We start from the raw sequence: 14,415 nt of genomic DNA on the forward strand, positions 1-14,415 counted from the left end.
ATGATGTTTTGTTTAATGTAAGTATCAAGGATAATGAGACTTTTTGTTGATACTTGGGAAGATGGCTCTCGACAAGGAAGAGATACATAAGTGGAAAGAAGATAAGAAGAGATGAGATTAGAGTTGAAAATGGATATGACTTAACCAAACTTAACCTAATACCTTATGTATAATAAGGTAACCCATCTTGGTAACCATGGCAATGGTAATTAAATAAATGTTTAATTAATATTTATTCTGTTCAGCTTCAGGGTATTAGATTTTTTTGTCAAAATATCAGTTGAACCGTTTCACAGTGATTCTTTTTTCATTTTGCATGAAAAGTAATAAAGTTTTGACCTTTAAGGACTTTAATGTGGTGAATCCAAAGCATTATTTAAAAAAATAAAATGCACGACTGGGTCGCACGAACTTGCTCTTAGAGTTAAAGTTGCTTAAATTTTTAAGACTTTTTATATAGAAATTTGGAAAAAAAAAATAAAATTCGTTTTTTTTTTAAATTAAAATAAAATCTGAAATTAAATTGACCTCCAAAACAAGTATGCAGTTTTGATTGAGATATTAACATGCATTTTTAGAAAAAAAGTTTTCAAAATCGTTAGAGCCGTTTTTTAAAAAACTAATTTTTTATAAATAATTTTTTGGAAAAAAAGTTTTAAAATAAAATTGGTAGGTATGCCATTTTGTAGAAATCACTAATCAACATCTAAAAACAAAATTTCAAAAAAATTTCATGATGCGTTTTCGAAAATTTGATTTTTCAAAAAAAAATTTCAAATTATTTTTTTTAAATCCAAAAATTATTTTTTTGGAAATTTTATTTTTGGTTTATATTTAAATTGTATAAATGCTTTTTCACAAAAAGTTTCGTTGAAATCGAATAAGCAGTTTAAGAGATAATCGGATTTGAAAAAAACGATTCTATGGCAGGTACCGTTAATAATGATTTAAAAAAAAATTTTTCATTGAAAGATAGACCTTAGCTTAAAACTAACATTTGAATTTTTTAAACAAAATCGTTGGAGAAGTTTTCGAGATATTTCAATTTTACTAAAATCGGTATATGACAAGTACCGTTATTTTTGGTCCAAAAAAATTAATTCCAAAAACCCCTCTGGAGAGTCGCCAAATAATGCTACATACCAAGTTTGACATTAATCGGTCCATCCGTTTAGGCTGTAGCTCCTTATACAGACAGACAGACAGACAGACAGACAGACAGACGGACTTCCGGGACCCACTTTTTTGGCATTGTCTACCATCGTAATGTCATGGAAAAATGTTATCTCAACTTTTTTTTTTGTACGAATGCATAACTTGATATATAGTACCTATATCGCAAGTAAAAAATGGCGCCCAGGATAAGAATTTAATTGGAATTTTCTGTTTCAAAATGGCTTTGAATGTATTCAATCAAAAAAAAATGTTCTGAAATGATAAAACACAGTTTTAGAGTTATTATTTTACTATAAAGAGGATTTTTTTTTAAGTCAGCAACAATTTTTCTAATTTTTTTTAAACAATTTTCACAAAAAGTTCACCGTTTTAAGGTTAAACATGGACATTAAAAAATTTCAATAAAATAATAATTTCAATCAACAAAATGGTATATTATATTTTTTTTGTTGTACAAAATTTAACTATCGATCAAGTAAGAAAATAAAAAAATCTATTACAAAATGGCTTTGAATGTATTCAATCAAAAAAAAAAAAAATGTCTGAAATGATAAAACACAAATTTAGAGTTTTTATTTTGCTTTAAAGAGGATTTTTTACTTGCGATATAGGTACTATATATCAAGTTATGCATTCGTACAAAAAAAAAAAGTTGAGATAACATTTTTCCATGACATTACTATGGTAGACAATGCCAAAAAAGTGGGTCCCGGAAGTCCGTCTGTCTGTCTGTCTGTCTGTCTGTCAGTCTGTCAGTCTGTCTGTCAGTCTGTCTGTCTGTCTGTATAAGGAGCTACAGCCTAAACGGATGGACCGATTAATGTCAAACTTGGTATGTAGCGTTATTCTGCGACTCTCCAGAGGGGTTTTTGGAATTAATTTTTTTGGACCAAAAATAACGGTACTTGTCATATACCGATTTTAGTAAAATTGAAATATCTCGAAAACGGCTCTAACGATTTTGTTTAAAAAATTCAAATGTTAGTTTTAAGCTAAGGTCTATCTTTCAATGAAAAAATTTTTTTTTGAAAATCATTATTAACGGTACCTGCTATAGAACGGTTTTTTTCAAATCCGATTATCTCCGAAACTGCTTATTCGATTTCAACGAAACTTTTTGTGGAGAAGCATTTATATAATTTAAATATAAGCCAAAAATAAAATTAAAAAAAAATAATTTTTGGATTTTTAAAAAAATTTTGAAATTTTTTTTTTTGAAAAATCAAATTTTCGAAAACGGGACATTGAACTTTTTTGAAATTTTGTTTTTAGATGTTGATTAGTGATTTCTACCAAATGACATACCAATTTTATTTTAAAACTTTTTTTCCAAACAAATATTTATAAAAAATTAGTTTTTTAAAAAACGGCTCTAACGATTTTGAAAATTTTTTTTCTAAAAATGCATGTTAATATATCAATCAAAACTGCATACTTGTTTTGGAGGGCAATTTAATTTCAGATTTTATTTTATTTTTTAAAAAAACGAATTTTGTTTTTTTTTTCAAATTTCTATATAAAAAGTCTTAAAAATTTAAGCAACTTTAACTCTAAGAGCAAGTTCGTGCGACCCAGTCGTGCATTTTATTTTACTTGCGATATAGGTACTATAGGGCAAGTTTAGGATTCATAAAAAAAAATCGAACTCGAGATAGCAATTTTACATGACATTACGATGATGGAGAATGCCAAAGAAGTGGGTCCGGCAATTCTGTCTGTCTGTCTGTCTGTCTCTATCTGGAGCTGCAGCCTAAACAAGAGAATTGATTTTGTTCAAACTTGGTAGTTAGCAGTTTTTAGTGATTTCCTAAAGGGGAAATTGAAATTTTTTTCTATGACTAAATATAACGGAAATAGAAAAGTTAATTTTTTTCAAGAACGGCTCTAACGATTTTGATTAAAATTTTTGTTTGTAGTATTACACATAAGGGCCAACTTTTAAAATAAAAAAAATTTTTTGTACCGTTATTAACGGTACCTGTCATAGAACGGTTTTTTTCGTTTCTGAATATCTCGTACAACATTAACCCGATTTTAATAAAAAAATTTATACAAAAGTGTTTTTATTAAAGGTAATATTAAAATTTTAGAAAATTTTCAAAAAACGCATTTTTGTATTTTTAAAAAATATTTCAAAAATTTTTTTTTGAAAACGGATTAATGAAAAATTTTGAAATTTAGTTTTTATGTGTAAATTAATTATTTCTTCAAAATGGCATACCAACTATTTTGTTTAAAAATGTTAGAAATTTTTTATATAAAAAAAATTTTTTATAAAAAAACGGCTCCAACGATTTTCGAAAAATTTTTTTCTAAAAATACATTATTATACAAGTAATAAAATGGCATACTTGTTTTTTTTTTAAAAACATCATTTAAAACGGTGTTCAATTAAATATAAAAACAGATTTTATTTTTTTACACTACCTATAAAATTTCTTGAAAATATCAAATTTTTCCTAATTTTCTTGAATAAAAAGCTTTAACATTAGAGTTACTTTAAGCATAAGAGCAAGTACGTGCAAGTACGTAATTTTTTTTAAACAATTTCACAAAAAGTTGACCGTTTTAAGGTTAAACATAGACATTAAAAAATTTTAATAAAATAATAATTTCAATCCACAAAATGGAATATTAAATTTTTTGCTGTCCAAAATTTTACTTTCGATCAAGTAAAAAATTAAAAAAATCTATTACATTACGTTTCCAATATAAAATCTCTTTTTGGAGTCATGATACATAATCTCAAAAAATTTTACGTTAAAATTTTATTGACATTTTTTAATACTTCAACTTTTTTTTTTATGTAAAGTTTTATAAATTTTCGTTGAGAAATTTTAATGAAACCATTTTTTGACGCTGAAATTGATGCGCCCTAGATTTACAAAATTACTCAAACATTCGACATTTCAAAAACATTTTGAAACTTTATGGAAAAGCTTTTTAAAGATAAGCTGAATTGAATTGGGTACCCTAGTTTAAATTTATTGATTTTCGTTTAAATTTAGAAATAATTTGTGGTTCCATTTCACTTACATGTATTTAAAATCATTAATTGACTGAAATAAGTACATATATTCATAGCACTTATCAGAAGAAAAGGTAGGTGTCCCTTAAATGTCTACGTGGTAAATCTAAATAGACATAGAACAAGAATAAAAAAAAAATCTTTTCTCAAGTACCTACTCCTCAATAATTTATACACTCATTAAGCTAATGACACACCCTAACCTAACCAGCACACATCAAACGAATAAGAGAAAAATGTCTGGTAAATTATGTGGAACAACAACTTGAATTCCACTTACACACTTTCATTTCCAGCCACATAAATCGTCACGTTTCTAAAGAGATACGAGTATAAGTATATTTTTATATGAGCTCACAGAGACCCACCTCCTCTATTTGATTAACTCGGAAAGTGGATCACAGAATTTTCTATCCTCCCTCAGTCGCCATAGAAAAGTCCTTTCTGTTCCGCACATTGATCTTGTAATTTCAAGTGCGAAGCAATTATTGCAACGTAATCAAGAGAAGGACCTTATACAAGCAAGAAGAAGTGCTACCACTGGTCGTGTATGGTCTCGTTGTCGTTCCTGTTCTCGTTCTCGTTCTCGTCGACATCGTTCATCGTCATGCTCTCGTCTGTCCGACATCGTCATCGTCGTTGTTGGAACCAACTTATGTATTCCAAATCCACTCTCATAAAGCTTCATCGTCTGCACAATTTTCAAAAAAGGAAAAAATGTTTGTTGTCATTCTGCCAGCTTGAGAGCGAGATATGGCAAGAGGGAAAGAGATAGAGACTTCTTAGTCCTTTTTCAAATGTATGTGAAATGAGGACATGGTCAATTTACTCATGTTTAAAGGCAAGGTTCATTGCTGCTGCCACTGCTGCTTGTATACGCTTGTATGGCCTTGCTTGCTTGGTATTTCCCTCAAGCTTCAGTGCCCACTCAAAAGCTGTTGCTGGTTGCACCCTGTTATTACTGAGCTGTCTAATTCATCCCAAGGAATAACGTTTTTGAGAGCACGTGATGTTCATAGTCCTTTAAATATTTTTTTAAATCCTCTGCTGGTCTAGGTCTCGAAATGAAAATGAAAGATGCACCAGGGCTAGGCTGGAGAATCAAACGGGATTAATTTATTTTACTTGAAAGAGCACCATGCAGGCAATAACATTATAGACTTGGATTAAAAACGATGTTCAAACAAGGATGCCAATCTTTGACTTCAGGACGAAATAATTAAGTAGTTTTGTTTGTTTTTTGTTTGTTTTGTTTGTTTTGTTTGTTTTGTTTGTTTTGTTTGTTTTGTTTGTTTTGTTTGTTTTGTTTGTTTTGTTTGTTTTGTTTGTTTTGTTTGTTTTGTTTGTTTTGTTTGTTTTGTTTGTTTTGTTTGTTTTGTTTGTTTTGTTTGTTTTGTTTGTTTTGTTTGTTTTGTTTGTTTTGTTTGTTTTGTTTGTTTTGTTTGTTTTGTTTGTTTTGTTTGTTTTGTTTGTTTTGTTTGTTTTGTTTGTTTTGTTTGTTTTGTTTGTTTTGTTTGTTTTGTTTGTTTTGTTTGTTTTGTTTGTTTTGTTTGTTTTGTTTGTTTTGTTTGTTTTGTTTGTTTTGTTTGTTTTGTTTGTTTTGTTTGTTTTGTTTGTTTTGTTTGGTTTGTTTTGTTTGTTTTGTTTGTTTTGTTTGTTTTGTTTGTTTTGTTTGTTTTGTTTGTTTTGTTTGTTTTGTTTGTTTTGTTTGTTTTGTTTGTTTTGTTTGTTTTGTTTGTTTTGTTTGTTTTGTTTGTTTTGTTTGTTTTGTTTGTTTTGTTTGTTTTGTTTGTTTTGTTTGTTTTGTTTGTTTTGTTTGTTTTGTTTGTTTTGTTTGTTTTGTTTGTTTTGTTTGTTTTGTTTGTTTTGTTTGTTTTGTTTGTTTTGTTTGTTTTGTTTGTTTTGTTTGTTTTGTTTGTTTTGTTTGTTTTGTTTGTTTTGTTTGTTTTGTTTGTTTTGTTTGTTTTGTTTGTTTTGTTTGTTTTGTTTGTTTTGTTTGTTTTGTTTGTTTTGTTTGTTTTGTTTGTTTTGTTTGTTTTGTTTGTTTTGTTTGTTTTGTTTGTTTTGTTTGTTTTGTTTGTTTTGTTTGTTTTGTTTGTTTTGTTTGTTTTGTTTGTTTTGTTTGTTTTGTTTGTTTTGTTTGTTTTGTTTGTTTTGTTTGTTTTGTTTGTTTTGTTTGTTTTGTTTGTTTTGTTTGTTTTGTTTGTTTTGTTTGTTTTGTTTGTTTTGTTCGGAAAAAACAATGTTGAACAGCCTAAATTAAATAATGCAGAGTGTAAGCTTCATGTATATTCAAGATTTTGATATCTTAAATATTTGTATTTGAATATGTATTTATATGACCGGCTTTCTGATAAATAGTCCCTCTTAAACCAAAAGGGCAGAAGGTGCGTCCTCATTATTTGCATACGTCTCCGAACCTTTAATTCCCATAAAGTGGATATATTGACATCAAAAATATCCCATACATCTTTTTTTTTTTCATATATTTACTTATATTCTCCTTTTCTTCTTCCTTTCTATTTGTCAGCACAACAGGCTTTTACAGTGCTTTATTAAAACCTCCTCCGGATGTTAAAAATATAGAATTGATGTTCTGTCATGTCAGGATATTACTCAAGTGTGCTTCCGTTCCGAAAATTTACATATCGAGAGAAAAAGGGAATAAATTACTCCTGGGAGAAAAGGGCTTTTTCAAAAAGGATTATTATAAACATAACATCGTACTACAACATAACAAATATAATACATATTTCTATACTGAATGTGAATTATACTTTATTATGTATTGTACAATTTTGGTCGATGAGTTAGCATTTTTTTTTTTTTTTTGGTTTTATTCGTATTTACTTGTAAATGTAATTGAATATTTATGGTGAATTATAATGAATATACAAAAGAGGATGAAAGAATTTGGAATTTTTATTGCAAATTAACTGAAAGGATGGAAACTTAAAGACTTTTCTTTTCATTGAGAAGTCAAACTGACAGAAAAAAAAATTAACCAAATAATTCAAGGATACATAAGTTGTTAAAGCCTGGCATTTTTTTTCGTTGTAAAGCTCATAGTTGTTACAAAAGAGGTCACTGAACTTACTGTGAGCTTTCGGGTCAAAAGACGTTACTTTTTAATTTTATTATATTAAAAAAAAAAAACGAATTACCGTTATTAGTTGAGAAAGTACTAAAAAAGTACTAAAAAAGTACTATTCATGTACTGAAAAAGAAATCACTTTACACACCATTTTATATTTGTTGTAACTTTTGAAAAATGTTTGTATAAATTATACTAAGCATGTATCTTTTCTAGGTGCTCAAATAGAAAACCAAATAATCAATGATTTTTACAAATTAAAAAAAGGTCACTGTGGTGTATGCGTACTATTTTTTTTTTGTAAGTTGAATAAAAATAATGCTTCTAGAATTTTTATACAAAGGCTGGTATAGGGAAAATAAAAGTTGGGCTGTCATGGGCTAATATTTTGCAGACAAACCACGATTTTAAACAAACGATTTTATTCACAGGTTTCCGATATGAGAAAAAGTTTTTTTTATTGTATCTTTTGAAAAAATGGTGGAATAAAGAAAAAAAAATATGGCTATCCTAAGCTAACGTTGGGCAAACGAACCACAGTGCAAAACCAACAGTTTTTACACCGAATAACAAAAAATATTTTTTTTGTAAATTTTTGAAGAAAAAACAAAAATTCCGTTATAATTTAAGAACTAAGGTTGGCCTAGCATAAACCATCTTGTTTTATCCTTGGCCAACCTTTGGCAGGTTAGAAAAAAAAAATAGCATTTGGGGGTACCATTTTCACAAAGCTACCTAGCCTATGACAAAAAGTTCCTCACAGACTGTGCTAGTAACTTTTTCCTACAAAAAACGAAAACATCCTTTTGAATATTATCAAATCGATTCATCGCATCTGCAAATTTTACTCTCTAATGTAACAATAATGGTTACTTGGTTACGAAGCGTAGTAAAATATCGCAAATAAAAATGAGAAAATGTCAGTATACCTATCAAAATATTCTTTCCTTGTTTTTAAAGTGTAAAGAATATAAAATAAAGGCTTTGTATACATCAATTCGAACGTGAACAACATATCTGGAGCCCAGGCACATCTGTATAAAAAAGAATTTATTTAAATAAACTTCAGAGTAGAGTGTTCCGATGGCTTTAAATATTAAATACAGCTTAGTACATTATCAGTGACTTTTCACAGATTACCATGTAAACTCATAGGTATCATAAAGAAAATCTGTAAAAATTGTGTTGAAATGTCTACTCAACAACTCAGCATTTTAAATAACATTTTGACGTAAAAGTGTTAAACATAGTTGAAAGAATTTATTATTTCCTTACGAAAAAGGCCTTTTTTCTGTGTCAATCATTTTTTTTTTCCAAAATAAACGAACTGCCTTGAAAGTCCTACACGTACCCATTTGTACATTTTATTTCATATATATTTTTTAAATTTACAAAAATAAAACTAGGTGTTAATTTTATTTAAGGTTAGATAATCTTAACTTCCAGGACATCCGTGTAAAAAGTTTCACATAAAAACGACTAAACTTTCTCTTATAAATGCTCAACAAGTTTGCTCAGCTTTAATAAGCGTTCATATATACATTAGATAACAACAAATAATAACCATCTCTGCATTTTTCTCGCACGTTTGCCTTTTAAACTTTTACCTCCCCCTATCCTCTCTACAACCGCATATATTTTTACGAAGGGCGTTTTCAAGATTTTCTGCCTCGGGAATCACACAAATTTCTATATAATATTTCCTTCAAACACCTCGCAACACTTGTTCTCTCTCCAGTTTAGTTCAAGGATGCTGATGTGATGATGCTCTCCTTCGGTCTTCGCATAATCGTCCTAGGGTGATTTTGCTTGGTGCTCTTCTCATGGCACTGAAAGTTTTATGTGTGAAATAATTTAATACCACCCGGTGTGGAATGTACATATAAACGAACGTACACAGTGTCGACCTCTCGACTATGGCTATAGGCTTTATGCTATGCATAGAAAATCCTTCGGGGCAATGTCACACAAAATGTATTTATTGTTTCGTTAATTTTGAGGCATTTTTTCGATTTAATTTATTATATTTGTCTATTCGTAGCGTGTCGCCAACATCACAGTCTTCTGAGGTCGGTCGCGTAAGACCCACTCAGTTTTCTAAGCTGGCTCTGTTGTGTCAAAGTTTTGGTTATAACGGGTGGGTGTCCTGGGAAATCCCTAGGATTTGTAATTCGCTTAAAATTTATTGAGTAAACCACAGAGAGACACTACAGAGAGGACAAAGTAATAATATAGACCTTAACATAATAATCACATAAAAGGGAATACAGCTCTCAAGTTGCCTGCCACACACAATTTGGCATGTGGCAGATGGTGGCGTTTCTTATAAACATTTCTACACATTTATTCACGGGATAGTAGGCTTTCAAAAATTCAAAAATTCTCAAGCTTACCAATGTCAGCACCACTGCTATGCCTTTTGAATGAAATACACTACGAGTCATTTAATAAGACACAGTTAAAAAACAGTTTTGTTAAATATGTTCAATAAAAATATCAAGGACATTACTAAAAAATGTCCTGAGAAAAAAGTAAGAAAACATTTATTAACTTTTAATATTTCGGTTTTTTTACAACTCATTGAATTGTTAAAATAAATGAACCTATTTAAATGACTCAAAGTGTCCTTCTGAACGAATTTATTTTTAGTATTGTAGGCAAACGCAAAACCACATTTGGTTATGAAGATCAAATTTTATTTTCATTTCTCTGTGAATTTTGAGTGAAATTTTATTTCATTTTTCTTGTTTTTTGGCCTTTAAAAAATTTAAAGGTGATGTGTTATTGCCTGAGGTTAAATTGTAACTCTTACTTCATAAATTGTATTATACTGTACGTGCACACATATCCTGTTTGCCAGCTTTTATATATATAAGTAGGTATAATATTGGAAATAAAATTAGAATGTGAAAATGTGTGGAGCTTGAAGGCGAATGAAGGTTATAGAAAAGTTTAAGGTTTTAAAGGACTGTGATGTGTATATAAAGAATTTCCTTTAACATGGATAAGAGTATGAAAATTTATGGGTTTTATGTGAGCGTGTTTGAAGAAATATTTAGAGGGTTTTTTTTTTAGAGAGGATAAAAATAACTGCAATTCAAGTTGCTTTTAGTTACACAAACAAAGTACAGAAAAAATAAAAAAAATACTTTAAAGTCTTGAGTTTTTTATGATTGTCTTATCGTAAAATCTTAAAAGAATTATTGACGTAGTGTTAAGGAAGCAACGAAGGTAAATTAAAAAGTTAGGATACTCAAGATGATGCTCGTGGCTTATGTGATGTATGACAGCATACGTTAATAAAAAAAAAATAATTTATAACTTTATGTTTTAATACCTTTTGTATAGGTACATTTAAGACCATGTAATCGTATAAATTTCTAAACCTCAAAACGGTAACATTAGAAGTACTTATTAATAACTGAAATAAAAGCTCTTACATTTCAATTAACTCTTGGGTATATATAAGAAAAACTTTTTATTTTGGAAAAAAAGCAATAAAATGAAACATGATATTACATTCGATAGCACAATAAGTTCAACAGGAGGTGTTTTAAGTGAAAATATATATGTACTAAATCCAATAGTGGTTTTGGCAAAAGAAGAAAATTTAAAATCGAACACTCATAATGTAGCATCATTGAAAGGATGTTCTGGCAAAAAGCTCAAATTGCCGTATGTATCTGCATTTTTGATACGTTAAGGCAAACGGGTTATATATTTGAATATTCAAAATTAAGACGATTTTCCAGAAAAGCAATTGCAAGAGATTTTTTTTTATTCTATCGAATTGAAATAAACTGACTTCTTACAAAATGTTAAAAATACTTCAATTCAAGTTTATACGACAGCTTACTTCAGAGCATAGATTTGAAAATCCTACGAAAAAGGACAAGAGTAAAAAGAAAAACCTTCAAGTTTTCATATTTCATACTATTATCAAAATAATCTCAGAGTCTTTGTCATTATACTTTCAAAAAATTTTTGACAAATCCAATAAAATTTTAAGCCCATAGATTAAACATCAATTTCAAAAGATTAGAAAATATTCTAAAGACCTTTTTTATTATTTGGTCAGCAACAAAAACATTGTTTACGTCAAAAGACAAAAAAATGTTACGTATACACCACAGTGACCTGAAAATCACTTAGAATGACCTGTCAAGGCAAACTTATCAAAATATAACTAAATTGAACTGCCAAATACTCTAAAACTCATTTTCTTCGGATGAATAACAGCAAATTGTACCAAGTTACCATGACTGTTGCATTTTAAAAATTTACATATTTTTACAAAATTAACTAAAATTTAAATTTAAGATAATTTCATGGCGCAATTTGTATTTGTTAGACATTGAAAATTCTTACAATGTAACATTGGTGCATGAGAGCGGACATTCATGTAAATAATTTTCACATCGTGTTTCGTGTCAAAAAAAATCGAGGTTTTAATCAAAATTTAGTTTACGATGATGGAGAAGTCCAAAAAAGTGGATCTCGTCATGACGTCCGTCGGTCTGGATAGTTCGGATAGTGGAAATATGGCGTTTGGCATTTTTGGCGAAAATTGACATTTTGGTTATTTACGCATATTTTATCAAAGAATCAACCGATTTTATTCAAACCATACACACAGATATTTCTTATTGTTTAAAAAAATTGTGTGTATTCAAATTAAAAAAAATTTTAAAAAATTAAAAAAATAAAATTGTTTATGATTTTTAAAAATTTGTTTTCTGATTTCTAACTAAATCGGTAAAATTCCAATGGTAAGTTAATATTTATGTACTTTTTATTATAAGAGCAAGTACGTGCGACCCAGTCTTCCATTCTTTCCTTTGAGGAAGGAATTTTAAGTTTTAAAATTTTTTTTCCATACACATATGTACATACATTTTAATTAAGAAAAAATTTGATCCTTCAGAGCATTTTCTTTTTCTTTTTTTTTTTCTTTTTTAAAAATACATATCGTCGGTGAAACCAGAAAAGTGTGTAACTCCATTTTAGCATATTTTATGCAAAAAAAAAAACAAAATCGTTTTGAAGGCATTTGTATGAGTTTTCATTTTCTAATTTGCTAATAAAAGAAAAACTATGAACTATAAGGGGATTCTGAGTTTAAGGAACGGTAGATTTTAGGTTTGTCTAACAGATGGCATTCAAATCTAATTTTCAAAAATTTGGAGTTACACACTTGTCTGGTTTCACCGACGATATAAAAAAATCACCATCATTACAGGAAAAACTGCATTGAGAAATCAGGCTCAAAAACCGTTTCCAAACCAAAATGAAATGGTTTCTTTAATCATGAGTTCGAGAGATTTAAAGTTTAAACTTCTTATAACTGTTTGTCAACAACTTTATGACTAAAAACGAAGTTCTTCTTCTTCTTCTTCCTTTTTCTCGGCGCTGTTATGATCTCGATGTCGAGGGGATCATAACCTTCCCACGTTACTGCTTCACACTAGTGATCCGCCTGTGGGGTTCGCCGGGTTGACCTCAGAAATCGGCGGCAAGCCTCCCGGTTTTGTATTGTTCCGTTTCTGAGGCCAACTGAATGCTGGTGTTTTTGCATTTGCTTGTACCAGGCGTTTTTAGGCCTACCTTTCTTTTTATTTCGTGTTGGAACGTTATATGATATTGCTTTTTGACGGGGTTCTCAGGATCTCTCCTTTGAATATGGCAATACCAACTGAGTCGGTCGTGTTCAATTTTTTGGGAGATGGTATTTTTAACATGAAGGCTTCCTCGGATCTTTCTACTTCTAATTCTATCAAGCTTTGTTACTCCTGCTGTCATGCGAAGCATCTTCATCTCAGCTGCCGTTAACTTACTCTCATACTTTTTGTACATTGTCCAACATTGTGAACCGTATGTGAGTGCTGGACGCACAACTGCGGTGTAGAGCCTTCCTTTCAGCTTAGGGGGCATTTTTCGATCACAGAAGATAGCAGAATTTTCCCGCCACTTCATCCACCCTACGCTTACGCGATGATTGATATTGTCATCACAAGTACCTTCGTTATTTATCATAGACCCCAGATATTTAAACTTTTCACACTTGGGAAGCACTACACCATTCAAATAAATGTCAGGAATAGGCCTGTGTGGATCAGTGACTGAAAACGAAGTTACGTGACCAAAATTGACTCCTAATACTATAGCCACTTGTGCTACTAAAAATGAAAAGAGTTGTTTGTGCCGAGTAACTGCTTTGAACAATGAATGTTGTTTCCAAAAATTAAACCTTCTAATTCATTTCATTGATTTAGGGAATTATAAACAATGAAACAATTCCCATTTTTTGTGATATATCCCAGGGGAGTAATGGACTTTGCTAATTATTAGTTTCGTAAGGTATTTGATTTGACAGCTTTAAATAAATTCATGCAACTGAAAATATGATAAACCAAATATTATCGTAAAGAAATGAAACTTAATTTTGTCAAATCAAAATGTCTCAAAATTTATATTTTTCCGGATCACCCAAAGGATTTAAAATCATAAAAATATCTATTTCATGAGCATCTCTCATTTTCAAGAACAATAAAATGTTCTTCCACATTTCCTTATTTATCTAATACCTCTTCCAAAAGGATTGTATTTCATATTTTTTTTTTTACATACCTATTTCTTCTTCTATCATAAAGATATCTCCAATCTTCTCGTCAAAAAATATAGTGTTTGTCTAAAATGACTCTCAGTTGACATTTGTAATAAAGTTCAAACCGTTATATGCTTGCACTTTTGCTTTATTTTTATCCTCCATGATGATCCTGGTGCTGCTGCCTAGCCTACCTTTTCCTGTCATGGTGTTTTATATTTTACATTTTCTCCTTTCGCTAAAAAAAAAGAAACAGAACACAAATCTAGATGTTCAACAAAAGTGGCGGATTTTCTTCCACATTTTTTTGTTCGAACAAAAAAAAAAAAGGGTGGGTAACATTATCCTTTTGGATGGGAAAATGCGTCCCTGCTGTGAGAATAGACAATAATGCATCTTGAAAGCTTGAAAGTGGCTTGCGCTTTTTTTTTTTTTTTGTTTCCTATCCAATTTGTTTCGGGTTGTTGTTGTCGTTGTTGTTGTATCAAGTTGTTGAAATCTGAAGTACCTAGG

The 14,415-nt window shown here is 29.6% G+C and overlaps 1 protein-coding gene across 2 annotated transcripts in view; it reads right to left on the reverse strand.

Annotated features, from left to right (window-relative positions):
- Positions 1-14,415, reverse strand: part of LOC129912160 (acetylcholine receptor subunit alpha-like) — a 229,684-nt gene that overhangs the window by 69,262 nt on the left and 146,007 nt on the right. The gene's annotated exons all lie outside the window — the stretch shown is intronic.

The sequence above is a fragment of the Episyrphus balteatus genome, chromosome 2, assembly GCF_945859705.1.
Source record: "Episyrphus balteatus chromosome 2, idEpiBalt1.1, whole genome shotgun sequence".
In the NCBI taxonomy this organism is placed as follows: Eukaryota; Metazoa; Arthropoda; class Insecta; order Diptera; family Syrphidae; genus Episyrphus; species Episyrphus balteatus.